Source organism: Coenobita brevimanus, chromosome 31 (genome assembly GCF_032717465.1).
Source record: "Coenobita brevimanus isolate Jiangsu-jjx chromosome 31, ASM3271746v2, whole genome shotgun sequence".
Classification (NCBI taxonomy): Eukaryota; Metazoa; Arthropoda; class Malacostraca; order Decapoda; family Coenobitidae; genus Coenobita; species Coenobita brevimanus.
This window is the reverse complement of record NC_136984.1, coordinates 21,795,411-21,803,732: the sequence shown is the minus strand read 5'-3', so window position 1 is coordinate 21,803,732 and position 8,322 is coordinate 21,795,411. Positions and strand designations below refer to the sequence as shown.

The window sequence follows — 8,322 nt, the reverse complement described above, 5'->3', positions numbered from 1 at the left end:
TGTCCATCTTAGCAGTTTCTCCAACAAACAAGGGATGAGGCTATGGCACACCTAATATCTGACTTGGCTCGTATCTCTGACTGGAGTAAAAATAATCTTGTTGTTTTTCATGCATCAAAGACTCAGTTCTTACATCTGGCAACCTCACAAAATCTTCCACAGGATAACCCACTCATGTTTAGTGATGTTCAGTTTAACACGTTATGTCCTGAGCTATTCTGCACCTCCGACACCCCCCAATCCCGAGATAATTTAGATTTTTTTTTTTTTTTGGCTAAAACTTCCGCTTTTGGTGAGAAATATCGAAAATTCATAGAGAAATCACTCATATGAGATTTAAAATACTCGATCCAGGTAGCAGTACCTCCTTACCTTACTGGGTTTTCTAGCAGGCTGGGACCAAAGAAAACGAGTTCTATGGGAGGGTAACTATTTCGCGCCACTCATAAACGGTATTTATTTGTTTACTTGGTACGAATTTATATGTAGTACGACAGTATACTGGTTTTCAAACAGTAATATAGGCATTATAAGCATTGTTTCACTCACTAACTCATCACCATACCTGACCTTTTTTTGCCACATTTCCTGATCATCATTTCTGACTGTTTCTTCCTCTAATGCTATGTAAACTTTGTCCTCCACATTGTCATTGATTGGGGAATCATTTTGGCCCTGAATGTTTTTATTGGCCAGGTCAATGGTAATAGGAGAATTGCAGAGACAATGGGTGCAGGGCGGGGGGAGGTTATGCGTGTAAGGCATTGTCCCTGCTTGGCATCTTGTAGAGGAATAGAGGAAGGTGTCCTGTGTATATGTACAAAAAATCACGCACAAAAATTGAAAATTGTGCAAATTATGAACCTTGCAATTGTGCAACGTACCAGTACGTCGTCAGGACTGACAAATGCAAAATGTTGCAACATATCCATACGTCGATGAGATCCCTCGGGTTAACTCCCTTGTGCATCGTAAGTTTTCTGCAGGTGTGTGTGGCATGATCGGAGAAAATGCCACAAGAGCAGGCTGGACTCGTGCACAAAGGAAAACATTCCCACGTATTTTATTGGTCCCCAAAATTGATTATAATGGTATAAGTTGCATAGCATCATCATTCCTGATGTTTATACTATATGATAAGCTAATAAAAACACGCAAAACTGATGAGTAAAAGTACTGTGAAAGTACTGAAATGAGGTGAGAATACTGTTGTTAAACAGTGAAAAGAACTGCCCTACACTGTAGGACAAAACTTTGTCCACATGATGCAAGTGCTAAGTATACCTCTAGATGGAGAGTTTCACAGGCTTTCATGTGGTATTCGTGGGATTCTCATATGACCAAGAATTTTTTAGTAAATCGCCAAAAATGGTGCATGTGCCCCCTCTCCCCTGAACTAAAAACCGAGAGAATGCCGACTACTTGAGAGTGTTGGCCTGGAAGTAGACACCCTCCCCTATGATGCACCAAATATTGACACATTTCATGCTAAAACATAATTTTTGGTGAATATTTTTGTCCAGAATTGCCTAATCAGTATCCCTTCAGACCACTGCTGAAAGTGCACCACAGTGCGTCATCGGTTCCTCTTCAGGCTAAAACCGTTTTGACTCATTTTGAGTCACAGTGCACAAAGTGGTTAATCCAGCATTATCCTTGAACATGCTTGGGGTTTCATTTTCTCCGGACTTATCTTGGAAAGAGCATGATACATTGCTTGTAAAATCTGCTTCCATGAGATTAGGTGTGTTAAGTCGACTCTGTACATTCTTTACCACTGCACAGTTGTTGACTTTATACACGGTTTTTATTCACCCCTGTGTAGAGTACAGCTCTCGTGTGTGGGGGAGGCTCGCCACATACAGCTCTTCTAAATAGGGTGGAATCAAAGGCTTTTCATCTCATCAACTCTCCTCCTCTTACTGACTCTCTTCAACCTGTCTCTTAGCTGCACTGTTGCATCATTATCTCTTTCTTTCGCTACTTCAATGGTCACTGCCCCTTTGAACTGTCTGCTTGCATCCCTCGACCTCTACGATGGGCGCATAGCACCCATCTAGCAACAGACTCTCATCCATTTTCTGTCCAACTCTCTAATGCAAAAGGTAACAGTTACTTCCAGTCCTTCATTTATGCAACAGGTCAACTCTGGAACTGTCTCCTTGTCTGTATTTCCTACTTCCTATGATCTCCAGTCTTTCACACAGTGTGTCCAGGCATCTCAAAATGAACAGGTTTTGAAATTGGCTCCCTTTTGTATTGTTTATTTTTTTTTTTTTTAGAAGGAACGGTTTGTGGGCTCATAGCCCCTGGTTCCTTCTTTCCTGAATAAAAAAATGATGTACATAAAACCACACAGCAGCCTGTGTACACCATTTACTTACACAAACCCTCATGCCCTCACAAATGTTCACTGTGGAGTTCTAAAATAACATTTTGCAATGTCGTTAAAACTTAGAATCTACTGGAAGGGAGTGTGTATCCTGTGTGTTGGTGAAATAAGTTACAAATATAAACATGGAGAAAGGCTTTCCTTTAACTTGCCCCGTCCTGGAGAAGTGAATTCACGTCCTCACATGATGTGCACTCATATCCTGGAGACGTAAATTAACGCAGCAACATTGCAAGGTCCCTAATTTGCACAATTTTCAATTTAATTTGCACAATTTTCAATTTTCGCGAGTGATTTTTGGCACGTATACACGGGACACCTTCCTCTACAAGATGCCAGGCAGGGACAATGCCTTACCCAGCATGACCTCCTCCCCCCCCCTGCATGCCCTTTTCTCAGCAATTCACCTGTTATCAGTGACCTGGCCAGTAAAGCCATGTCATGCCACGGTACAAAATTCAGGGCCAGAGTGATTCCCCAATCGATGACAATGTGGAGGACAAACATTAGAGGAAGAAACAGTCAGAAATGATGATCAGGTAATGTGGCAAAAAAAGGTCAGGAATGGTGATGAGTTAGTGAGTGAAACAATGCTTATAATGCCTATATTACCGTTTGAAAACCAATATACTCTCGTACTACATATAAATTCGTACCAAATAAATAAATAAATACCGTTTATGAGTGGGGGGGGGGTTTATGTGTCCGACTCTGGGCATAGGCTTCACAGCCTGCTATCAAGGCCCAGCAGTCCTCCTACATACCATACACCTCTACATGTCACCACTTCGGCACTAACACCCACCGTTCATATCGAATACATGCTAGGGCTGTCTCATACAGGACTGGTGTATTGGTATTAGCAGGGGTATTTTTACGACATGTCGGCTGGTCTCCTGGTAGATCAGTAAACCCTGATTTAATGAAATTCAAATCCTTAAACTGTTCCCTGCCCCAGCCGGGATTTGAACCTGGGTCCATTAGGACCGCACACCACCTCTCTACCGATTGAGGTGTGGAATAGTAATCCTCCCATAGAACTCGTTTTCTTTGCAGCCAGCCTGATAGAAAACCCAGTAAAGTAAGGAGGTACTCCTACCTGGATCGAGTATTTTAAACCTCAGGTGAGCTATTTCTCTATGAATTTTCGATATTTTCTCACCAAAAGTGGATGTTTGAGCCAAAAAGAAAAAAGGTCCAAAAATGTCGGGACTGGGGAGTACCACTGCGCAGAAAACGTCGGGATGGGGGGGAGGTTAAGGCCTTGCATGTCAAATTAACCATACTTAAGTCAGGAGGTTTGCTCATATGAGACATAATGTTATTGGCACATGTCTGTCTCTGGGTTGGTACTGAATTATTATCAAATTCCTTATTTGAAATATAATCCTGCTGAGGCTATGGAGACATGGGAAATATGTAAGAAAATGTGGCTAAACATTTGTTGATTGTGTACCATCTGCAGGATCAGTTTGCTTGTAAGACTGATAGCCCTGAAAATAAAAAGGTACTGCCAAATGTGTGGCTGGAAATCAGGACGAGTGAAGTATAGATTACACTCTACCATTACACATTTATATGAGGATCGCTGACTCATGACAGGAAGTGTAACTGCTAAGCACATGTGAAAGGAATTCAGTACAGGCCAGCTGACATCATGAAAAGGCAGCAATGTTGATCTCAGAGCGGGTCGTAGATACATCAGACAGCTGGGCAATAATGTTGCAGAATCACAGAGAATCAGACAAAGTGGATAGAATTGGGCATGGGAACATGAGGTAAATAAGCATCCAGCTTGGTGTCATTGCTTTTATATGCTACCTGGTGTACAGGAGGCTTAAGTGTGACTTTACAACCTCATCAGATTTCATAATTACATCTCACAAGCAGTTGTTGTGCGTGAATTTGTCACAAGCAGGAAGATGCCGACCTCAACGTACAAAAACTTGCATCCTTACCAGCACAACACCTGCAGTTGCAAATGTCCCGAGGACCATTGGGTTAATGGTTGTGTTGAGACTATTTTGTGGATAACAATATCCAATATCTCTTACCGATACAGTTTGTGGATGAGATGCATGAACAATGTTGTGGTGAAGTATGGCACTACGGTAAAGGAAGATTATGTTGTGACAGTGGGGTTTGTGCTGTTGTGTGAGAGGGAACATTACAGTATGTGCAAAGTGTTGACAATGAAGCTTGCTTTGTAGTGTGAAGGACAACATTACAGTGAGGACATAGTTTGTTGTGAGAACAAAGTGCATGAAGGGAGACTGATGTGGTGTGCAATACCGAACAGAATTAAACTGACGGTTGATTTTTTTTAAGAAAAGAAGGAAGAAACCAAAGGCTAGAAGCTTGCAAACCTCTTTAGTCCAAGAAAAGATGATTTCAAGAATTCATTCGTTCTGAGATGTTTAGACACGTCTTGCTTAAATGACTGGAGGTCATAGTCAGACTGAAATACAGGCAGAGGAACCTTGGACACACGAAGGTCTGTGAGTATCAGTTAACTCTTGCATCAAAGAACTGGACTGTAAAAGAGTGAGAGTTTGCTGTCAGATTCAGATGAGAGTTAAGCATCCGTTGTAATGGAATGGAGAAGGTATGCAAGCAGACAGTTCTGCAGAGCAGTGACCAATGTGGTGGGAATAGAAAAAAAGATAAAGATACAGCAGTCCAGCAGAGAGAGAGAGAGAGAGAGAGAGAGAGAGAGAGATTGATGGGAGTCAATTGGAGGAGGAGAGTTAATGAGACGAAAAACCTTTGATTCCATCCTGTTGAGAAGAGCTCTATGTGGGGAGGCCCCTACGCATGAACACAGTACTCCACACAGTGGCTAAAAAGAAAATAAAACTATAAAACCAAGGACTAAGCTGGGATAAAGAGAGTATGAATCAGTTTAGCACACCTAATATCTTGGAAGTAAACTTGCCAAAAGAGGTAATACAATCTTCCTAGGAAAAATATGGATACAATAGAATAAAACCAAAAGAATGTTCAGTGATTCATGATTGATTTGAATATTGCTGAATATTAACAGATAATCCTGCAGAAGACTTTGGCGAGTCAAAAGATGTAGGAACTGAGCTCTGATGGATTAAAAACAACAAGGTTACTCCTACCCCAATCAGATATATGAACCATGTCAGAAATTAGTGTGCCATACCCTCATTCTGTGTTTGTTGAAGTAACTGTTATGATGGGCACTGTGAGAAGTGAAAGGCAAGATGAAGACTCACAAGCATAGGACTGGATGTTTAGATGCACACCAGCAATACAATGACAGGAAAGGAAGCTGGGTATGAAGGCACAGATAGAAGGATAGAAAATGTATAGGGGTAGTATTGAAATTAAAGATTTATGAAACTTTAACAAAAGCCTTTGAGACATCAAATGCAAAGTTAAAGCTTTTGCCCAAGTCACGAGCATAGGATGACCAGGATTTTGAAAAGGTGAAAAGATCACCAGTGGAGTATCCCTGGCAGAACTAATACTGGCGATCAGAAAAGTTATTGTCTGTGTATAGAAGGAAAGACACAATGAGCAGCTCCGTTTGACCCAACTGTCATGCTTTGCAAATGATATTATTTTGTAGAGTACCTGGTGATACTAGAGCAATGAGATTTTTTCTGTAGATGTTACGTCGACTAGCAGAATTTTGTATTTAATAATTCGCAGAATTATTATTTGACCATAAAACTGTGCAAAAGAGAAAACAATTACAAAACTCACTCACTCATTATGCGTGAAATCCCGATTCATACAGGTAATAGAAAAGGTGCTTCAAAATTTCCCATTCGAAATTTTTTGAAACACGGAATGTCAACGTAACTGGGCCATAGTTAAAAGGCTCGGAACGGTCACCCTTCTTCGGGACAGGCTGAATGAAAGCAAACTTACAACATAATGGAAAAATGCATGTCGAGGGACAAAAGCCAAAGAGTTTACTAAGAAGGGTGTTAGAACCGAAGCACAGTAATTGAGGACAACAGGAGGGACCCCATCACGCCCCTATGACTTGTTAGTAATGAGGCCAGTGAGGGCAGAAACAAACTGAATATTTTCAAATGCCAATCATGACGAAGCCAGAGGGGAAAGATTTTTTTTTTTTTTCTAAATAACACAACAGAGGAAGGAAAAACAAATGAATAAAAAAAAAATCCATACACCAGATTACTGGTGTCCTCTGTTAATATAATATCTGTAACAGTTAGACTTGAACAGCTGTGAGTTGAAGTCTGGAGGGAAACAACTCTGGGGAAGCGAGTTCCAGAGAGATGCAGTACGGGGAATGAAAGAAGTCTGACTGGCAGAAGTTCTGCAGCATGGCTGTGTGACATTCCAGTCATGAGCGCTGCCAGATGCCCGTGTAGCACAATGGAAAGCATGGAGAGGTGGCACAATGGATGCAACTTCGTCTGAGCATTTGCTATAAAAATATCTGTGAAATAAAGCAAGGTAGTCAACATTCCTTCTTACTTGTAGGGGAGGTAGTTTATTAGTAATAGCAGGGTTATTAATAATTCTAAAAGCTCTGTTCTGAATTTTGTCTAGTTGTTTTAATGCAACCTCTCCACATCCATTCCACAAGGGTAAGCAGTATTCAAGCTGAGAGCACACATGACTTTTATAAATTATAGCTCACTGCTCGTCAGTGAAGAAGTTACGAACTCTGTCCAATAATCCAAGTTTCTTTGAGGCGGTTTTAGCAAGTGATCTGACATAAGAGGTCCAGCTGAGGACATTGTTAAGTAAGACACTGAGAATTTCAATACTTTAGGAAATGGGAATACTTGTAGCACTGAAGGTAATATACGATTCTGGCAATACATGTATATTAGTAAATTGTATAAATTTAGTATTACTAGCATTAAATGAGACAAGGTTATTTTGTCCCCATTCACTGATCGTAGATAAGTCTTGATTTAAAGAGATGGCTGTACTGAGTTGCGAGTCAGAGATATCAGATTTTGTAAATGAATGTCTGAGTGTGAAGGAATTATGAAGTGTTGAGTCATCTGCATATGAATGGATGGGATTGTGGGTGACAGATACGAGATCACTAATATTAACGAGGAACAGGGTTGGCGCCAGAACTGATCCCTGCGGAATGCAGGAGTTAATTGAGTGGAAATTGGAACCTACATCATTTACTTTTACTCTTATTTTTCTGTTACTGACATATGAGGAAATCAAAGGAACAAAAAATGGAGGAAGAGCACTGGAATCGTCCAAGATGGAACTGGAAAAAAGAAAGTCTGGGTGAAGAGTTCATCCTTTTCAGTAGAAGAAACAACCACAGAACCATCAGTGCAGAAAGAGGAAGGAAGGAGGATGAGATTAAACTTTAGAATTTTTTTTAGTAAGGTACCAAGAGGAACAGGAAATGTTTTGGGTCAGACAGTTCAGTGAGTTATTAAGTACGAATGAAGTTATTCTTAGCATAGCGGACAACATACTTAAATGATTCACAGGTACAAACATAAAAAGAGGCAAGATTTAAGGGTAGGTTTATTTTAGTACCTATTGATGAAATCAATTTGTTGTCAGAGAATAAGAGAAAGGAATGCATGCTTCCATGCCTGAGAGAACCTCTCCAATGCACAAGGCACATTCAGATACACAGCGCTGAACAAGGTAGAAAGATTAACAAGGTAAGTGGGAGGATTTGTTAGAAGGAAAAGGCCAAATATTTTGGAAATCTCTCCAGGGCAGTCAGGGAAACGGACAGGGTACTGTGCAAGCTGTTCAAGGTCATTTAAGATAGAAAAGATGAAGGCTTGTTCATTATGTGGATAAATGAAAGGAGAGGAGAGCCTAAGGTGGTGGTTGACACTGAAATCTCGCCAAATGAAACCTTCAAGGAAAGAAAATATGACAGAAATGAGGCCCATCTTAGATGTAAGATAGCTAAAGAATTTCTTAGT

At 40.6% G+C, this 8,322-nt stretch overlaps 1 protein-coding gene across 1 annotated transcript in view; it reads right to left on the bottom strand.

Moving 5' to 3' along the window:
- Positions 1–8,322, bottom strand: part of LOC145395519 (cytochrome P450 4C1-like) — a 338,392-nt gene that overhangs the window by 59,228 nt on the left and 270,842 nt on the right. The gene's annotated exons all lie outside the window — the stretch shown is intronic.